Here is an 18,983-nt window from a genome sequence, read left to right as displayed (position 1 = left end):
GGTCTATAAATAATAACGGACTATATATACGGTAAACAATAGTAAAAACTATAAACATAATTAGTGCCATTCAGCGGCAACGGTACGCTAAGAGGGTAAAAATAACGCAGCGTCATCTCTTAGCCTGGGTACACTTATTTTACAAAATAAAAACCTGAGTTGCATATCTATCTCTAGTATATATGGTAACAGACGGGACGTTATCGAGAACCCACTACACTCACCCTGATGACGGACCTCCGAATTGTCCGAAACTAGTCGGTACCCACACCGATAAATCGTGATTAAGGCCGTATTAATAAATAACTTAATAATATCTCACGAAAGATTTAATAATTTAATTAAAAATCTGTTTTATAGCAATCGTCATGTTGCCGAAAAACTGAGATTTGTAGTAAGCGTAGCTTAGGGATGAAAATACTTACCGCACTAAATTCCCAGAATGCTTATTGATGCACAAAAGCAATTTATGAGGCTGAACGTTTCTCGGTCTTCTTTAGAACTATTTAAACAAGATCCCGATCATATCTTACCTCGATTTATAATTAGCATGAAACGCGGCTTCACTATTATAATCGAGGAACATGCATGGAGCCTGGAGTTACTCTCAATTTTTTTATGACAGTAAGGGACGAGACGAGTAGGACGTTTAGCTGATGGCTGATACGGCCTGTTAATTACAATGGAGTGCCGCTCAGGATTCTTGAAAAACCGAAAAATAAGGTGTTAATTCTCGTTTGCACAGTAATTTCACTAGCTACGGTGCCCTTCAGATCGAAACACACAAATGCATAATCTAACCAGAAACCTGTGCAAAGGAGCCTCCCACTGGAATATATACACAAAAACTTAACAAAGTATATACTAAAACCTTCCTCGAGAACTACGCTATCCATTGGTGAAAACAACATGAGAATCGGTACAGTAGTTTTTGAGTTTATCGCGAACATACAGACAAACAGACGCGACTGAGGACTTTATTTTTTTAAAACTATGTAGTGTTAACAAGAGGTAGTAGACAGTGAACACGTGGGCCGAGCTCGAGCCGCCAGTAAAGCCTGGAACTGTACACGGAGTCGTTATTTCTGTTGTACTTACATTTAAATTTGAAATTAAATTCTTAGCAATTCACCGCTTGATATTATTATGCTTGGATGCAATCCAATAGGTCACAGCATGAAGTTATGCCCGCCGGAACGAACTGGTTTCATGATATATGAACAAAAGTGATCACTTCACTTCATAGACCGGGTATTTACATTTAGTATAATTAATGTGAAGTTCTCTATGCATTCAAGTCAATTACGTCGTGTTATCTACACGGTTTTACTTACTAACGAGAACTTGATCGGTAGCGTATTTATTATGATGAGAGGATCACCTATTTAAAAGCTTACATTTATATAATCCATAAATGAAAATTTGGCAAGATTTGTCTATCTAGGAGCTGAGCTATTGAAGAAATAAATATGAGGTTATGCCTTAAACTAAATGTTGACAGCTGATCTATAGAAGTTTATTAAATGCCTAGCTGCTAAGAATTTATCACAAGAGATTTATCTTTGGCTACTATGCTATGTTACCTACCTAAAACTACTTGACCAAAATATTAATCCCATGGGAACTTTTGGTTTTCCCAGGGAGCCATTTGTTTTTTTTTTAATAAAAAAATTTTACCTCAAACCTACTTACCTATTCTATTTCATCTTTAGACTTCATTGGAATGAAAAGGTAAAACGGGTCATAATTAATTGCAGATGAGCGAGCGAGATAGGTTATGGGGCCGGGGGTTTACCTTGCGATTCATTTCTTGGGATTTAAGCTACGGCCAGTAATAAGTCAGTAGGCAAGCTTATTATCGCTGTTAAATTGCGATGACATGTTTTTAGAACATTATATAATATAACCTTTCTCTGTGGTAGTATTTCGAAAGTAGAAACTTTGACAAATATTTATTTTAATAAATTGTTTGAAACGCAGGCGATTTCAATAGGCAGTCTTATAGATTGACTATCAAAGGCTACGTATTGAGCCTAAGCTTAAACTTATTAATGTTTAATAGAAATTTGGTTATAGAATAACGAACTTTAGATAACTTTAACGTATCATCATTTATCGATTTTGTAACGTATCATCAGCCGGAAGACGTCCACTGCTGGACAAAGGCCTCTTCCAAAGATCTCCAAGACAATCGGTCCTGCGATTCCTGTGCGTGATCTTGACCAAATCGTCAGTCCATCTTGTGGGGGACCTACCAACACTGCGTCTCCCGGTACGTGGTCACCATTCGAGCACTTTTTTGCCCCACTAGCAATCTGTCCGTCGAAATATGTGCCCTGCCCACTGCTTCTCCATTTTCCGCAAATCATTTAGGCTATGTCGGTGAATTTAGTTCTCCTACGGGTATCCTCATTTCTGATTCGATCTCGCAGGGAAAGTCCGAGCTTTCTCATCATGACCATAGTTATAGTAATCACTGGCAACACACACTGGTTGAAAACCTTTGTCTTCAGACACTGCGGTATTTGGGACGAGAAAATTTTATTTTACACTAGTGGTATATTATATTAATTTAGTTTCTTATTAATGAAAGCATTGCCTCATTGCCTGATTGAACACGTGTAAAAAATGAAAAATTCTAAAAGTTTAAATATTTTGGTAGGTGGCGTTCGAGGATCGATTCTTAAAATAGGATAAAAAAAATACATTTATATCGCAAATGAAATTCTAAGCAAATCTATCTTTTGGAGGTAGTCGGTACAAAATTCAATGTCTTGTCTTACGGCTATTATTGAGTTTTCGACATTTTTTTATATTTAAGAAATAATAATATTATGCTGGTAATAGTTATTGATGCAAATATGGAGTGAAATCAAGAGAGTGGCTCAGGACTGATTGCGATGGAGATTTCACTTTGGATGCCCTAGTCTGCCCCTAGTTAAATGAAGGGATTTTAAGTATTTTTCCATAATAAGATATAATTCATAATGCTGAATGCTGAAATGGTTTGGACACGTGGAGCTAATGAGTGAAGAAAGAATGATGGCAAGTGTGTGTGGGCAAGTCGATCGCGAGAGACCTCGTAGAACATTCGTCGACCAAATTGGGGACGTTTTGAGAAAAGGAAATTTCCGAAGCACCCGCACCTGAAAAGAGTAATGAATGTAGAGGACGCGCGTGAGGTTTGTAAGGATAAAAGCAAGTGGCATTCTATTGTCTCTGACTACCCCGACGGGAACAAGGCGTGAGTGTATGAATGATGAAAAATGAATGCGATATAATACAACAAAAAATTAAGATTGAGTTAGTATATTACTATGAAGTACAATATAAATAAACACAATTACTATATTTACGGTTTGTTGTATAACATTAACACTGTAATAATTAATTAAATATAAAAAAAAAATATTACGAAAAATAATTTAGAATTCCTAATTAACACACATATCACTATCTACAATTATTGAATATAATATATTATATATTATTTTCAAATTCATATATTTTTTTTAATTAAATACTAAAACTATCCTCTCAGCGGGATTCGTTCCTTATACAAAATATAGTAACAATGTAAAATCGATCAATAAAATTTATTCTTCAATAGCCTGAGGGCGGTCACTTTATTCCCAATCTGTAGTATCATTTATAGTTAATTATTTTATAGTAACCCTTACCACACAACGGTTTTTAAAAATTCTTTTGTGTTTCGTTATACATTTGTTTTGAACATGCTCTGGGATCTTCTAGTAAAAGCATGTTATACAACGCCCCACAAAAGACTTACTAACTCGAATTAGCCGAGTAGTAGCCTAACAGTCAAGATGTTTATTTCTTTAAATTTTGCTCTCAATTATATTATAAATAATATTATTGTAGTTTCGAAATCTGTTACTACAATTTGAAACACTGAATATTTGAGAATATAAGGCATATTTGTTTCAGTTTTCAATGAGGCCACCGCCTCGCTTACAAGTGTAGACTAGCATTTGTCCCAAACTGCTGGCCACAATAACCAAGCATGACCAGATTAACAAAATATCGATATGAGTATACCATATTTATTTATTAGCATCGCCAACACAATAATCACTTACTAATTACATTAAATATTATTTTAAATAAGTCTAAGTGTTATTGGACTTACAGGCAACGTAGAGTATAAATATAGTATTTACTAGTCGGAGGCTCCTTTGCACAGGATGACGGCTAGATTATGAGTACCACAACGGCGCCTATTTATGCCGTGATGCAGTATTGTATAAGCATTACTGTGTTTCGGTCTGAAAGGCGCCGTAGCTATTGAGATTACTGGTCAAATGAGACTTAAAATATAATGTCTCAAGGTGTGATAAGCGCAGTTCTAGTGCCGCTCAGAAGTTTTGGGTTATTCCAGAATCCTGAGCGGCACTGCCTTGTAATGGGCAGGTCAAGAAACAACTGCACGTCCTGCTCGTCTCATCCCGTATTGACATAAAATAAAACGTGTAAGATTACTTGTAATTTAGCGTCAACAGAGTGGACGGCACATCACAATTGAAGCGAATTGTGTACGCGAATCTCTGTTTCATCTCATTTGCTACGAACATGCCGAGTAGAAAGGTGCTGCTCAAATGATGGTGGAAAACTAAATTGTATAAAAGAAGATCTTCTTTGGATTTTTTGGATCCCAAATAACAGGTTTTTCTTGATACAAAAACTTGCTACTCCCACTCAAAATCCCCGCCCAATACTGATATGGTTATGGATGGTTTATTTTTCGGCACTATTTCTGCCTCAGTCCATCTCTAGACATCCGTGGAAACCTATTAGAGCTCAGCTCCAGAAATAAAGGTAAAGGTGACGGATCGCATCCGCCATATTGCCATTATCTCCTTACTCTCCGAAATTACAGAGTGTTTAATGAACGTGAGCTCCAGGCAATATCTTGAGACGATAATCTCTATTTCACCAGTTGATCGGGCATTATTAGGCATACTAAATGAAAGTATGGGAGAAGATTTGGATACGAAGGACTGTGAGCGTTCACGAAACAAGACTCTTTTCTGAACCTCTCCTTTGAGTCTCGAAAACAGATAGTCGCTATGAAAATACATTGATTGACATATTTAGCAATCGTTTTTATTAATTACAACATTATAATACTATATGATTAAGTCAATAAAGCTACTCAAATCCCGTGTGCTAGGCTGGCATGGTGCCGGTTGCTGGCTCCCGACGCGCCACTTGCGCTAATCAAGTAGAGTAGTCGTTCTCGCAGATTGAATGTTTTATTCAGAGCCCTCATCCGTCCGCTTTCGCTTTAAACCGTCAATGTTAACGTTCTTCGGCGGTCTAATTTCCCCCCACCACCCTCCTACACGCACATCTAACCTAACGTAACAATATCAATAAACAGAACTGGGTTTACAATATCTTTAGACACAAATAAAATTTGGAAACAGAATTTAATGAACAATACGGGACTTGAACCCACGACCTCTGGCGTTCCGTGTCAGTGCTCTGCCAACTATGCTAACCGTTCGTGTGACGTATCGTCTTAAAATCTTGTATGCTTTGTTAAAATATCAGATTGTGGCTTCATCAACAAGATCTACTTTACAGTTGATAACCTGCTCAACCCTAATATTTGCATATTAGGAATTTGGCTTGATATGTTGCTCTTGTAAATCTAAACATTCTTATGTTTTTAAAGTGTAACCCTCACTTCTAGGATTAAAACACATCTTTAGAAGTCGCAATCTTTAGGGATACTTCATACAAACTTCATTCAGCTAAAGCAGTGTGTGTGTTAGTCAATCTGATAATGGACAATAACTGTATGAATCTGTATCATAAAAAGCCTCTGCCTGTATTTACATCTTTATTTTTTTTATAATAATTAAGTTTTAGGATTCTCTAGCGCCAATTGTACCATTTTTGAATTTTTTTTAAGTCCGTCTGTATGGTTATTTATATCAATATAATTTATCAACAACAATATAATTTATCGTTCCAGATGCGTATATAAAATGCTCTCTATGTTCAAGGACGGCAATTCGAAGATATTGAAGCTGTAGTCTCTGCAGCAGTTTTAATTGTGGAGAGTTTTGTATGAAAGGAATTTCATGTTCAGAAATAAAAAATTATACTACAAAACAATGTTGACAAACAGAATTAGGTTTAATAAAACTGACCGGCATTATACGTTATTTTTTAATTTTGTCATTTTGAAAAATTCAATTTAAGTATTTCTTGAAAACTGATTCTTTTTATTCTACACGCAGTCTTAACATTTAAAATTGAATGCATATTACATAGTGACTCTAATTTGAGTACACCTTAGGGTAGCCAATAGTATCGTCGTTAGCAAAATTGATTTTTTTTATGGAAAAAGAGGACAAACGAGCGTAAGTGGTGTTAAGTGATCACCGCCGCCCATATTATTTTGCAACAGCAGAGGAATCACAGGAGCGTTGTCGGCCTTTAGTGAAGGTGTACGCGCTTTTTTTGAAGGTACCCATGTCGTATCGTCCCGGAAACCTCGAACAGGGACGCTACTGGAAAACCGCACTATGAAGAACCGCCACACATTCAGATGATGGGGATAATATCCCAATTTGACAAGTAATATTAATAAATTTATTTAATTATTATTTTACTTATTTTCAAAAAAATTTCAAAATTTCAAATGAATACTATTTGAAATGTCTCTTGGACGTGAAGATGTACTTTTTTTAGATTCAAAGCAATGCAATAATTTGCTGAAAATAGCATTAAACTGGAAATTAAAGTTGTTGTCATATAATATAATTACCAAACCAACGAACAGAAACAAATTCCCGAGGTTGTTAATACTTTTGCTCGGATCACTTCACCCCACTTTGATGTTTAACGAAAATACTTTACATGTTTATCTACTTGAGTTATAATATTGTAAACCGCATGCAAATTGTTAGTACCATTTTGATTAAAAATTCTCCTGGAGAATTATGAAATGCAGAATAAATGATAATTTACGAGATTGAATTTTGCAGCGACCATTAATCGAAATAATATAATTAATTTACCAGTTGGAGCCTCTTTTGCACAGGATGCGGGATAGATTATGGGTACAACAATGGCGCCTATTTCTGCCGTGAAGCAGTAATGTGTAAGCATTATTGTGTTTCGGTCTTAAGGCGCCGTAGCTAGTGAAATTACTGGGCAAATGAGACTTAACATCTTATGTCTGAAGGTGACGAGCTCAATTATAATTAAAATATAATTCAGGAGGGCAGGTCGTATCAATTACCATCAGCTGAACGTCATGCTCGTCTCGTCCCTTATTTTCTTAAAAACGTGTGTTGTATGCACTCTTTATGCTTTGGTTTGAAGGCGCCGTAACAAGCTAAGGGCTAATGGGAACTAACATTTAACTAACTAACTAACTCGATCGCAGGTTACTAAATCGCAGTCCAAAAACAAGATTAAAATCGGATGGCGGAAAAGTTTTAACGCAGTAACACAATTCAATAATGTTTTAGTATTTCAATTAGAAACCTGATCACCAAAATATTTTGAAAGAATATAGCGTTGTCACTTGCGATTTACTTTAGCTATGTAAAGAGGTACCGATGCGGTTTCATGAGGCGATTTGTCATGCGATTAACCGCACGGCACAAATATGCTTATGTACATAGCCCTTTCCCCTATTATTAATTTACATGCTTCCGTCTACGTAGGTAGATATAATGATATTGAAATAATGGCAAAAAGTAATCATTTTTCTGAAACAATGTACACACTGGGGAGACTCGAGTAAGCATCCCTAAGTTCTCAGGGAGACTGCACTCGGACTCCTGAAAACGAGATCCGGAAAAGTCTTAAAACGTCGGGTTATCTAAAATAAAACTAAAATTGTAAGTTTTACGCAAACAACTAATGTAAAAACACAATTTCAATTACACGCGTTTTAATCCTTTAAAAGTGTATTTAAATGTGTAACACTCGCGTTAATCAAGGAAAAAGAACTCCTAAGTTTGATTATAGGTGGAAGAAGGTTCTTCGAGAACTGCACTATGATGGAGCACCACACATCCAGGTGGTGTGCATGATATTTTAGTTACTGAGTAATGCGGTTAATCGTGGGGTGAGCGTGAAGCTCGGGGGTCCAGGCCTGGTATCAGCACCTCAGGGAACGTATCGACTGTGTGCGGGCTTGAAGAAACGTATGCCTCTATTATGGACCCCAGTAACTTTGAAGCTAATTTGGCTTAGCCTTCCAGGAGTCCATGGAATTAGATATCGCTCGAGCTTTCGAAACCCAGTATTCTGGTATTGTTACATGATAGAAGAGTGATACAACAAGCTGAAGTTTCTTCGAGTATAGCTAACACAGACGGATATTGACAATGCTACTTTTAAACCATTTGTTTTTTGGTTCATTCATTCATGCATCATCAGCTTGAAGACGTCCACTGCTGGATAAAGGCCACCCCAAAGATCTCCACGGCGATCGGTCTGCGCTGCCTTCATCTAACGTATTCCGGTGATTTTGACCAGATCGTCGGTCCATCATGTGGGGGCCTACCAACACGGCGTCTTCTGGTACCTAGTCGCCATTCGAGGACTTTTCTGCCCCACCAATCTGTCAATCGAACTATGTGCCCTGCCCACTGCCAATTTTTGTAATTTTTTGGTTATTGTTTGAATATTATAATATCAAGATAGGTCTTTCCCACCGGTAGGACCAAAGAGAGAAACTTTTTCGTACACACTGAGTTCAGTTTTAAATGAGTAACATACGGTTCAGTTGGCATTAATAATTAAGTTATATTGGGATTGTATCAGCGATTGTGGTTGCGATATTATTAAATGATCCAAAAAAAATTGTCACTTTCGTTTCCATTTAGGTGAGGCACGGCCGAGCGGGATCGTTGGCGAAGTGATTTTATGTTTAGACTCAGGTTTGGTACCCAACTCCGGAAATTATGTTTCCTCGGTGTGAAAATGCATAGCTATCTAACGTTACTCTTTCTAGTCGCACGCGGCTTGACATTTTACTCTTCGCAAATGTACATTAAACATGAATAATTTAACTTTTTGACACTATATAATATATTATGTCATCACAATATATCCAAGTCTGTAATTATTATTTTGTTTAGTGGCAATTCCATAGTATAGAAAACACTATAACAATGCTTCATATATTTTAATATGAGAGTACTTAAGTTACAAATTGTTTTTGGTAATAATCACATAATTAAATTTATTCTTAAATACATAGATCGGCTCACATAACTAATATGAGTAAAGTTATCACGAACTTACACCAGCACGGCGGCGAAAGTGAGCAATCCTTTCAGCAACAAACTCACATCATCAACAGTTACATACAATACAACACAATACTAATATGATCCGCACCAACAAAGTGATCGCGCGGCAGTTTCCCGCGCGGTGTACGCTATACGCGCGGGCGGCGGGTAGCGGCGCTCGGGCGGCGGTAAGGCGGAACACACACTCGACGTGCACCCCGCGCGGTCGGCCCGGGATACTGCCGCGGCCCGCGCTGCGTCCGGCGCGCGCAACCCCTCCCCGCCGCGTTCACCCCCTCCCCCTCGTTCACCCCCTCCCCGCCACGTTCACCCCCGCCCCCGCTCTCACCCCCGCCCTGCCGCCGCGGCGCGCGCACCCAACGATCGCACACTTCCGATCATTTTTACATCTGCACCGTAGTGACATTGAAATTCAATTTTCCAGAGATCGTCGACGCTTGGTTGACGCGTCTTCCGGAGATCTCCGAGCGCTGCGCCCGCCGACTGTTTTTCGGCTACCGGCACGGAGCTCTTACCGTGAATATACTGCAAAATCAATTAAACTACAAATATAAAATTTGTACGTAATATTTATACATCCAGCACCTTCCCGTAGAACACAGAGCCACAAATGATTCTCAAATGAAAATACATTGTATGTAGCCGCTATGATGAAAGATTTTTTATTCATCTTCTATTTGATGTCATTTAATAACTGAAGTTCAATGACACTTTCTTTCATTGCCGTTAGTTCCCTCTCCAAACGATATATTATGTATGAAGCGGTGAAACATTCTGTAGCTGGCAAGCAAAATAATTCAAAGGTAACAAAATTCTAAGAATATAAAAACTTCAATATCCCAATGACTATTGCATCGGGTCAGTGGGGAGTGTGTAGCGGGACTTATCAGGATCTCGTCAGCATGCGACTACCACGGGGCAGTTCATGGCAAGTTCCGGAGAGTCTGTCGTCAGAATCAATTTAATTTAGGACATTTCTTTAACGCAATTGGATATTGTGAGGATTTGTGGCTTCCATTTGTACAAGGACGACGAGACGGTTTCCTTTCAGCCGGTCGCGGCCCGTCTTATGTTAATGCGAGGGATTTATTCCGTCTTACGTCTCCAACGACCGCGGCGAAACGCTCCACGAATATTGTATTTTGTACAATTGTTAGTGCGCTACAGTTGTCGCTATTGCACTTATCCGTAAAATCTGCTCTGATATTCTCGCTGATTTAATATTGATTTTCTTTAGTTGGCACATTCATATCAGATTTATCTGAGGTGTGACATCGTTATGAAAGGTATTTATATGACGATGCATGCATATTTAACGTTATTGTTACCGATTTATAAAATCTATATCCGTCCGTAATAAATTTTATAACATGCAGCTGGGTAGCGCAATTGCGGTAGTCAAATTAAAATAACTACAAAGTCTATTATTATCAATACAACTTAAATCACATTGACCACATGGGCAGACACCGTACACACGTACACCTTCCTTCATGGCCGGCAACGCTCCTGTGATTCCTCTGGTGTTGCAAGAGAATGTTGGCGGCGGTGATCACTTAACACCAGGTGACCCGTAAGCTCGTTTGTCCTCCTTTTCCATAAAATAAAAATAAAAAAATGACAATGCCACTTAAAATTGAGTAGATCATATCCTCGTTCAATCAAATGAAATATCAACGTCACTAAAAACTTCAAATCAACATAGACGGCTTATTATCCTCACGGAGAAATTTTTATATTCATAGAAAACTTTTAATCTTCATTGAGACCTTCTCATCTTCATAGAAAGGTTCTTGTTTAATTATTGAGACCATTAGCTCATATTGATCTTCTTATCTTTATTTGGAACTTGTAATTTTCATTGAGAACTTCTATATATTATTTTTGATCATAGCTTCCCATATTCTGGTGCAACACCAGAGCCTTTTAGACACACCTTGTATGCGTTTTTGCATGTTGTATCATGGGAAGCACCACACAAGAAAGCTCATTCTACATTTTGGTTATTCGTGGTGATGATGTATTCATCAACCTTTGATATTATAATATTATTATATTATTGTGTGTGTTGTGACTGATCGCGGTCCCTTAGAGCGCTTTCGCTTTACGTCCGATCCGAATCCAATCCGTACCCGTGATAACATTGTCCGAAGTAGTCGTAGAACTATTTCTATAGTAGTTTACACACTGGATCCGGCTTCCATCATTCGATTTCTTTGCGTCAACCGTTAGAAATAGTTCTAAGACTACACCGGACCGTATTTTCATGGGTACGGATCGGACGTAGTGCGAAAGCTCTCTTAGTCGACGCGAGCCGTCTACCCGCACGTGTGTTACGTAACTGGGCCGTTTATTCTCATTCAATACTAATTTCAATAATAAATAGATCAGAGAAAATATCTACAACACGAAAAGATCTACAGAAAATAACAATCACGAAACATATCACTGAATTACTTAATTCTAAGGTACCGCATTGTGGCAATGCAGGTGTTGCTACGGCTCAAAATTTACCATCTCCGATCAAAGCAAACCAGAGAGGTCCAACCTAGCTACATTTTACACGGAATTATAAATAGACATTTTATTTTATCTACAAAGGCTAATTCCTTCAAAAATGACGGCAGCGCAAAACCATCCTTACAAAAGGGAATTTCATAATATTCAAACCAAGAGCAATCACACAAAATACGTAATGAGGGTGGCTAGAAATAATTTTCTGTTCAAAAATATTAAAGCCAACATTTTATATATCCTCAATCCACTACTTGACACGTAAACGCATTCTATGTGAGCGTTACACCTCTAATACTCTAATATGGGCTTTATCTTTTCACAATACCAATACGTCATTAAAACTACGTGAAATTCAACACAACAACTCAAATCGACATAAATTTACAATTGCAGTTTTATGAGGACAATTTCATTCAAACCTCTACACTATTTTTCCACTTCTTTTTTAAGTTTTCTTACAAGCAACCGAGTGAGTTGTTGACACAAACAATCAAAAAGGACAAATTCCACACAACACGTCTTAATTCTCGAAAATTACATTTAATATTATTTTTGCATTTTAAGCTGACTTTTTATACCTCACATTCAAAAGCGGCAAATTTAAATCTTTTCAGACTATATGAGGCTGAATCCTTTATGACACTTCTGAAAACGGGGCAGGGCCAGTCATATGGTCAGAATCTTCGTAGTTGTTGTAAGTAAAATACAGTCTTGTAAACATACGGTATCATTATTACGAACAATTGAATCTCGATTCTTAAAATATTTTGAATGGTGGCAGGCAACTTGCTTACTTTTTAAGTGTAACTAAACGAAATGTACAAATTTGTTACAAAATTAATCAATGTACGTTTTTTTTACATTTTCCTATCGCCTTATTAATAATTGATCATGAAGCATTAATTTGATGATTTAATCAATTATGTTGATTATAATACAATAAATAGTTCAATAACCTTATATTATAGTGTCTAACTGAACATTATTTCTTATATTTGCTAAGTAATGTGTAATTTACTACAGTTAGCTACAAAAGACAGGCCCTCATTATCTCGGAAGTTGTGCTGACTGTGAGTCATGCTGGCTGGAAACTGGAACATAGTCGTTCATAGTAGACATTAGTCGTTCACTCTTGACAGAGTGGTCGTGGTTGCATGATGAGACTGTAGGTACACACAAGATGTATCTGTGGTGGATGATACAACCCTCGCAATGCGCCTCCACTTGCCACGATCTTCAGCGTTACGGGAACAATGCAAATAAAAGCAATGTTATGACGTTCTTTTCCTTAATCATCTACCAGTACCTGGTCTTGGCACTACCAGGTGTACAACTGCCGAGCTTCATTACACTCTACTGTGTGAGTCACATCATTGAAGACGGAGACTAGTGACGCCACCACCTTCCGACGACGACTCTGGTGTGCTGCGAGATTCAACGGATTCAGATTGTTCAACCTTATCTGACATTTTGAACTGATCCAACTGTTGACTGAGCGGTGGGCCAGCTCTCCGGCAATCTACATTTTAGTGATCAATGTTATATATGTTACTACTACTACTAAACTAAAACCATATAATAACATCCTGCTTCTCGGTTAAATTAAGTTAGTAAGTCTATTGTTGGGCATGCTAAACATGATCTCAGAAAATGTACAAAACAAATGTGTTACGAAATTTAATACATACTAAAAGCAAATTGTGTGTTTACTCTTTCTTTCTGTTCGAACTTTATATACCATCGTTGCACGAAAAAGATTGTGTGACAATTGGTGGACTGTCAGTATCTAATAAAATGATGAGTTACATAAAAAATGTATGTTTACGCGAATTTCGACCTAGTTGTATATTATGACTGCAGGAAAATATCCATAAGGTGCGCCACGATTCATTTTCAATCCGTCAGGTTCTACAATTATATATATATATATATATACTAGCTGACCCAGCAAACGTTGTATTGCCGATATTAAAATCACGATACAAAAGTAACTGTTGATCGTAGCTGGGTGAAAAATTGAAGTTGTATGTATGTTTTAATGCTGACTCATAATCAAACAAATTTAAAAAAAATGTCAAAAAAATAAAAAAAAATTTGGCGTGGACCATATTTAACATTTAGGGGGATGAAAAATAGATGTTGTCCGATTCTCAGACCTACCCAATATGCACTCAAAATTTAATCGGTCAAGCCGCTTCGTAGGAGTTCAACTACAAACACCGCGACATGAGAATTTTATATATTAAATTGTACGATATTACATTGTAATCCATATTTATATAAAAACACCTCCAGAGTTTCTTGCGCCAGTTCTTCTCAAGTGTGTGTGTGTGTGTTTGCGTGTGTATTTTTTTATTAAGTCTGTGTTAGTATGTCAAAATGTGCACAAGATAAAATAAGTGTTAGTAATTGATGCTAATGCTTAAATTTAAAGAACACTTTCTGTATCGTCCGTCATATTTAAATACCTAGCCTAGCTTGTTAAAGTGTATTTGTTTATATAATAAGCGTATGCCGAATTAAAACCATTATGTGATTGAGCGAAGCCTGTTTTAGTAATTGGGGTAAATGATTGGATCCATTATGTGGAGTCAAAAGAGGTGTGTGAACTTATATAATAGGCTGGTGTTTAATGTTCTGTTTCGTAAGCACCGCTGAATGCTTCGAGATCCGCAGTGCTGGGAGTCAAGGTTGCTACTGTTCAGATCGCTCGGGGCGCTGCGACACTGACTGGAAGCCGGCTTGATAATGGGTACGGCGCTTATTTCTGCCGTGAAGCAGTAATGTGTAATCATTACTATGTTTCGGTCTGAAGGGCGCCGTAGCTAGTGCAATTACTGGGCAAATGAGACTTAACATTTTGTGTATCAAGGTGACGAGCGCAATTGTAGTGCCGCACAGGTTCATTTTTGGGTTTTTCAAGAATCCTGAGCGGCACTGCATTGTAATGGCTAAGGCGTATTAATTACCATCAGCTTAACATCCTGCTCGTCTCATCCCTTATTTTCATTAGAAAAAATGTTCACCTATTTGGTCATCAAATATCTTTTAAATGTTTGACCGCTTTTAGCGTTTTTATTATACTTTCATTAGCTGACCCGAAGACGCTGTTCTGTCAATTGAAAAAAAAAGGACGTATTCGGGGATAATGCAGTCTTAAGCCATCGGAAATGTGTATATCGTGTTTGTGTTAACAGCTTTTATATTACCGCTTTATAATCGCCAATTTTTTAAAGCATTAAAATGGATATAGAATGTCATTGCAAACTTTTCTGTAGACCTATATAAGATACACAATTCCACCATACATTAATTTGTTATATTATCTCAAACGTCTTAGACAGCGTTTTCGTTGAAAGTTCCCAGATGGCGTATTTATTTCCGACACCTCCAATAAATATCGTTAATGTATTTGTATACAAATATTTAAACACAACAATTTATGAACTAAAACCTTCCTCGAGAGCCACGCTATCCATTGGTAGCACACGGCAAATAGCATGAAAATCGTTGCAGTAATTTATGAGTTTATAGCGAACAGACAGACAGACAGACGCGGCGGAAAACTTTGTTTTATAATATGTAGTTATAGATACCAATAATAGGCACTCACAAGTAATAGTGTAATTTGTAAATTAATCAAAAAGAAACTTTATTTCAACACGTTTGTTCAATGACTATTTTTTATATGAAGAATTGAAAGAAATACGCCTACATATCTTCAACTTCTAGAAATTAGAACTGTGCACGTTCACGATATCTGGGCGGAAATCACGACTGAATTTTTTAAGATAACTAGCTGATGCCCGCGACTTCGTCCGCGTTGATAAAAGGTTTTTAAAAATTATATGCAAGTTTGGAATTGAAGATTATCTCATGTACTATTCCAGTTCCGATTCCCGTTCCCAACATATCATATGAATCTTGCTTTATTTTTTTTTATTTTATTTTATTAAGAAACCCAACAGCATATTACAGATTAGATAAATAACTAATAATATTTTACAATAATAATGCCAATAACAGGTTTCCCTTATATTATATTATATTAAATTACGGTTTCCGAAAAATTTCAACATGGTGCGATACCTACTAAACAAAAATGAGATTTATCTTGAGATTATATAGGTCGTATCATTACATAAAAAAAAAACTGTTACTAAATATATACATAAAAGGTAATACATAAATATGTATACTATATGTGGTAAAATAAATAAACATATTAATATATTATGTTAGTGCATCAGTTACTTAGATGTATCATTGAAAGTAGCTATGAGTTCTGATTTGAATTTAGATTTATTTAGGCTGAAAAGATCTGCGTGACTGAAGTTGTGTTGTAAGTATGTATTGCCCGTGATATGAAAGTATTTTTGGAATAGTTTGTATAGTGTAGTGGTTCATATAGTAGATTCGTGTGCCTCGTGCGGGTTGACGGTGTACAGTATGATATTTTAGAGGTCAATTTATCACAGTCAACAAAGCAGTTCACAATATCAAATAGTAGGCTCATATATCATAAGTAAAATGCGTCTGTGCTCCAACGTTAATAGTTTGTGCGCTTTACAACTGTCATAATAAGAGCCGGTGTGTAATTTTTTACGGTAGTTTAGGTGGTTTAAGAATTTTTTCTGTATACGTTCCAAGCGTTCATTGTAACTTATATATTGTGGAGACCATATTGGACAAGCATATTCCAGAATACTCCTGACATATGCATAGTAGATAACTTTAATAGGTTCTATATCAGAAAATGGTTTGCACGTGCGCAAGACAAAGCCCAGATTTCTTATGCTTTTTTTTGCTATGTTGTCAATGTGGTCGAGAGTAACATTTTGTGATCAAAATATACTCCGAGGTCGCGAACAAGTTTGGATTTCTGTAAAAGTGTGCCATTTAAGGTGTAGTTATAGTCAAAGGGCTTTGATTTACGCGTATAACTGATTTGCACGCATTTGAGTATGTTGACTGTAATGAAGTTTTTTTTATAATATTCAAAAAGACAGTCGAGATCCTTTTGCATCAACTGACAATCATTTATAGATTTTATACTACGATATATCTTCTTATCGTCAGCATACATGAGATATTCAGAGTTAGCTAAGCAGGAACCGATATCATAGAGATATGCATTATAAAACAATGGCCCTAAATGCGAACCCTGTGGTACACCGCAGGGAATATCAACGAGATCAGACCTGTAACCACCAATCACAACCGCTTGAGATCTATTTGAAAGATACGACTGTACCCAACGAAGTAAATCTCCATGAATTCCAAGGAGCTGCAGTTTGTGGAGAAGGATGACATGATCCACACGATCGAAAGCTTTTTCAAAATCAGTGTAGATCACGTCAACCTGACCACCACGTTGCATGTAAGAAAGTACATAATCGGTGAAGCACGCCAGGTTCGTGGAAGTCGATCGCCTCCTGAGAAAGCCGTGCTGTTCATGAGGAATGGATTTACCAATTATATGATAAATTGAATTGTATACGATAAGTTCGAGTAACTTAGCTACAGTGCATAGCATTGGGATACCCCTATAGTTCTCAATTATTGTCCTGCTACCTTTTTTGTGAACAGGCACGATGTATGCTGTTTTCCATCTGTGTGGAAAGATACCTTCACTTAGAGAGCGATTGAATATGATTGTTAAGGGCAGGGCAAGACTTTTTGCACACAAGTGCCAGAATGTGGAAGGAATACCGTCGCAACCAACGCCTTTCCTAGTGTTAAGGTTTTGGAGCATCTTAAGAATAATGGTGGGATTTGTTCGTACACAAGAGTATGCGTCTAGCTCATGAGATACGTTTTCTGGAAACTGATCCGTCTTATGGTGATTAACGAAAGCGTTTTTAAAAAATGAGTTTAAACCGTCGCAAATCTCTTTCCCATCCACAAATTTATCGTTGCCCATACTTAAAGACTTAGGGTAACTGGAACCCCCTCGAAGAGCTGTAGCAAAAGTCCAAAATAATTTATGATTCGATTTGATATTGACCTGGCAGTTTGAAGTTATTGAAACATTGTTTTTGTACACGTCGCTCCCTACAGCGAAGCAATGTGAATTCGTCATAGTCTGTTGGGTTACAGTATTTCTTCCATCTTTGGTGAGCTTTGTACTTCTCCCTGACAATTTTTATAAGAGCAGAACTGTACCACTTAGGGTACGATCTACACGGTTTTGATTTACGTAAAGGGACGTACTTATCTACACAAGTATACAAAATATCATAAAAAACATCAACCGCCTCATCGATTGTGCCTGTTCGCAATAAGCTAGGCCAGTCATGTGCGCTCAAATTTTCACTAATACTGGCGTAATCAGCTTTATAAAAATTTCTCCTAGGAATAAAAGATTCACGTAGTGGCTGTATGTTCAAGTCTGTTATGTTAATTGTAAAAGGAGGATGAGCACGATCTACGTTAACCAGCGGATTATGGTTATGACATATTAGAAGTGGTAGTTTTGAAAAACATAAATCTAAAGTATTGCCTGCGTAGTTTTTAAGAAAGTTAAATTGTTTTAAATTTATAAATTCTTACTCCTCCAGTAAGTGCATGCCAGCAGCCTGCACTTCTTTGGGGCCTTTTTTTAAGAATAAAGGACAATCGTTTTCTCAGGAAATACAGCTTAAATTAAAATCTCCAATGACTAGATAATTTGAATTAGTATGTAAATTATTAACTAACAAGACTTGTTCTACTATAGCATTTATATTATCGGACATTAATCGTGGTTCAGGTGGTATATAAACAGCGCAAATAATTAAATCCGAATGAGAACCGCAGACACGCATAGACAACGAAACCCATATCAACTCGACAGCGATAGGCTTAATAGACGCCCTCGGGTCGAGTTCCAACAGTGTGACACCTAAAGTTCTTCGCGTTAATATCATGACGCCGCCCCCAGTGCTCTTGCCAGTAGAAGCTAGGTCGCGGTCCGCTCGGAACACGTACCGGTCGTCGCAAATCTCGGCGTCAAATATTCCGTCATGCAGCCATGTCTCTGTAACTATGATAATGTCGAAATCGTTAGTGTTGAAAAGTTCAGCGTGTCTGTCAGCGAATCTAATAAGATTCCGTTTCTATTTGTGGCTCTTTAAAGACATGGCTTGATGTTAGAGCTTAAATTCTGTAAGTCGGTTTTGA

The 18,983-nt window shown here is 37.2% G+C and overlaps 1 protein-coding gene across 2 annotated transcripts in view; it reads right to left on the bottom strand.

The window, feature by feature from the left end:
• LOC126968603 (protein sidekick-2-like) overlaps positions 1-9,506 on the bottom strand; it is a 98,383-nt gene extending 88,877 nt beyond the window's left edge. For both annotated transcript variants that reach the window (XM_050813631.1, XM_050813630.1), the window contains exon 1: positions 9,298-9,506. The gene's annotated coding sequence lies outside the window, so the exon portion shown is untranslated. The remainder of the gene's footprint in view (positions 1-9,297) is intronic.
• Positions 9,507-18,983: the final 9,477 nt, after the last annotated feature.

Source organism: Leptidea sinapis, chromosome 16, assembly GCF_905404315.1.
Source record: "Leptidea sinapis chromosome 16, ilLepSina1.1, whole genome shotgun sequence".
Taxonomy (NCBI): domain Eukaryota; kingdom Metazoa; phylum Arthropoda; class Insecta; order Lepidoptera; family Pieridae; genus Leptidea; species Leptidea sinapis.
Note: the sequence above shows the minus strand (reverse complement) of the source record. Positions and strands in the feature narration are given on the sequence as shown.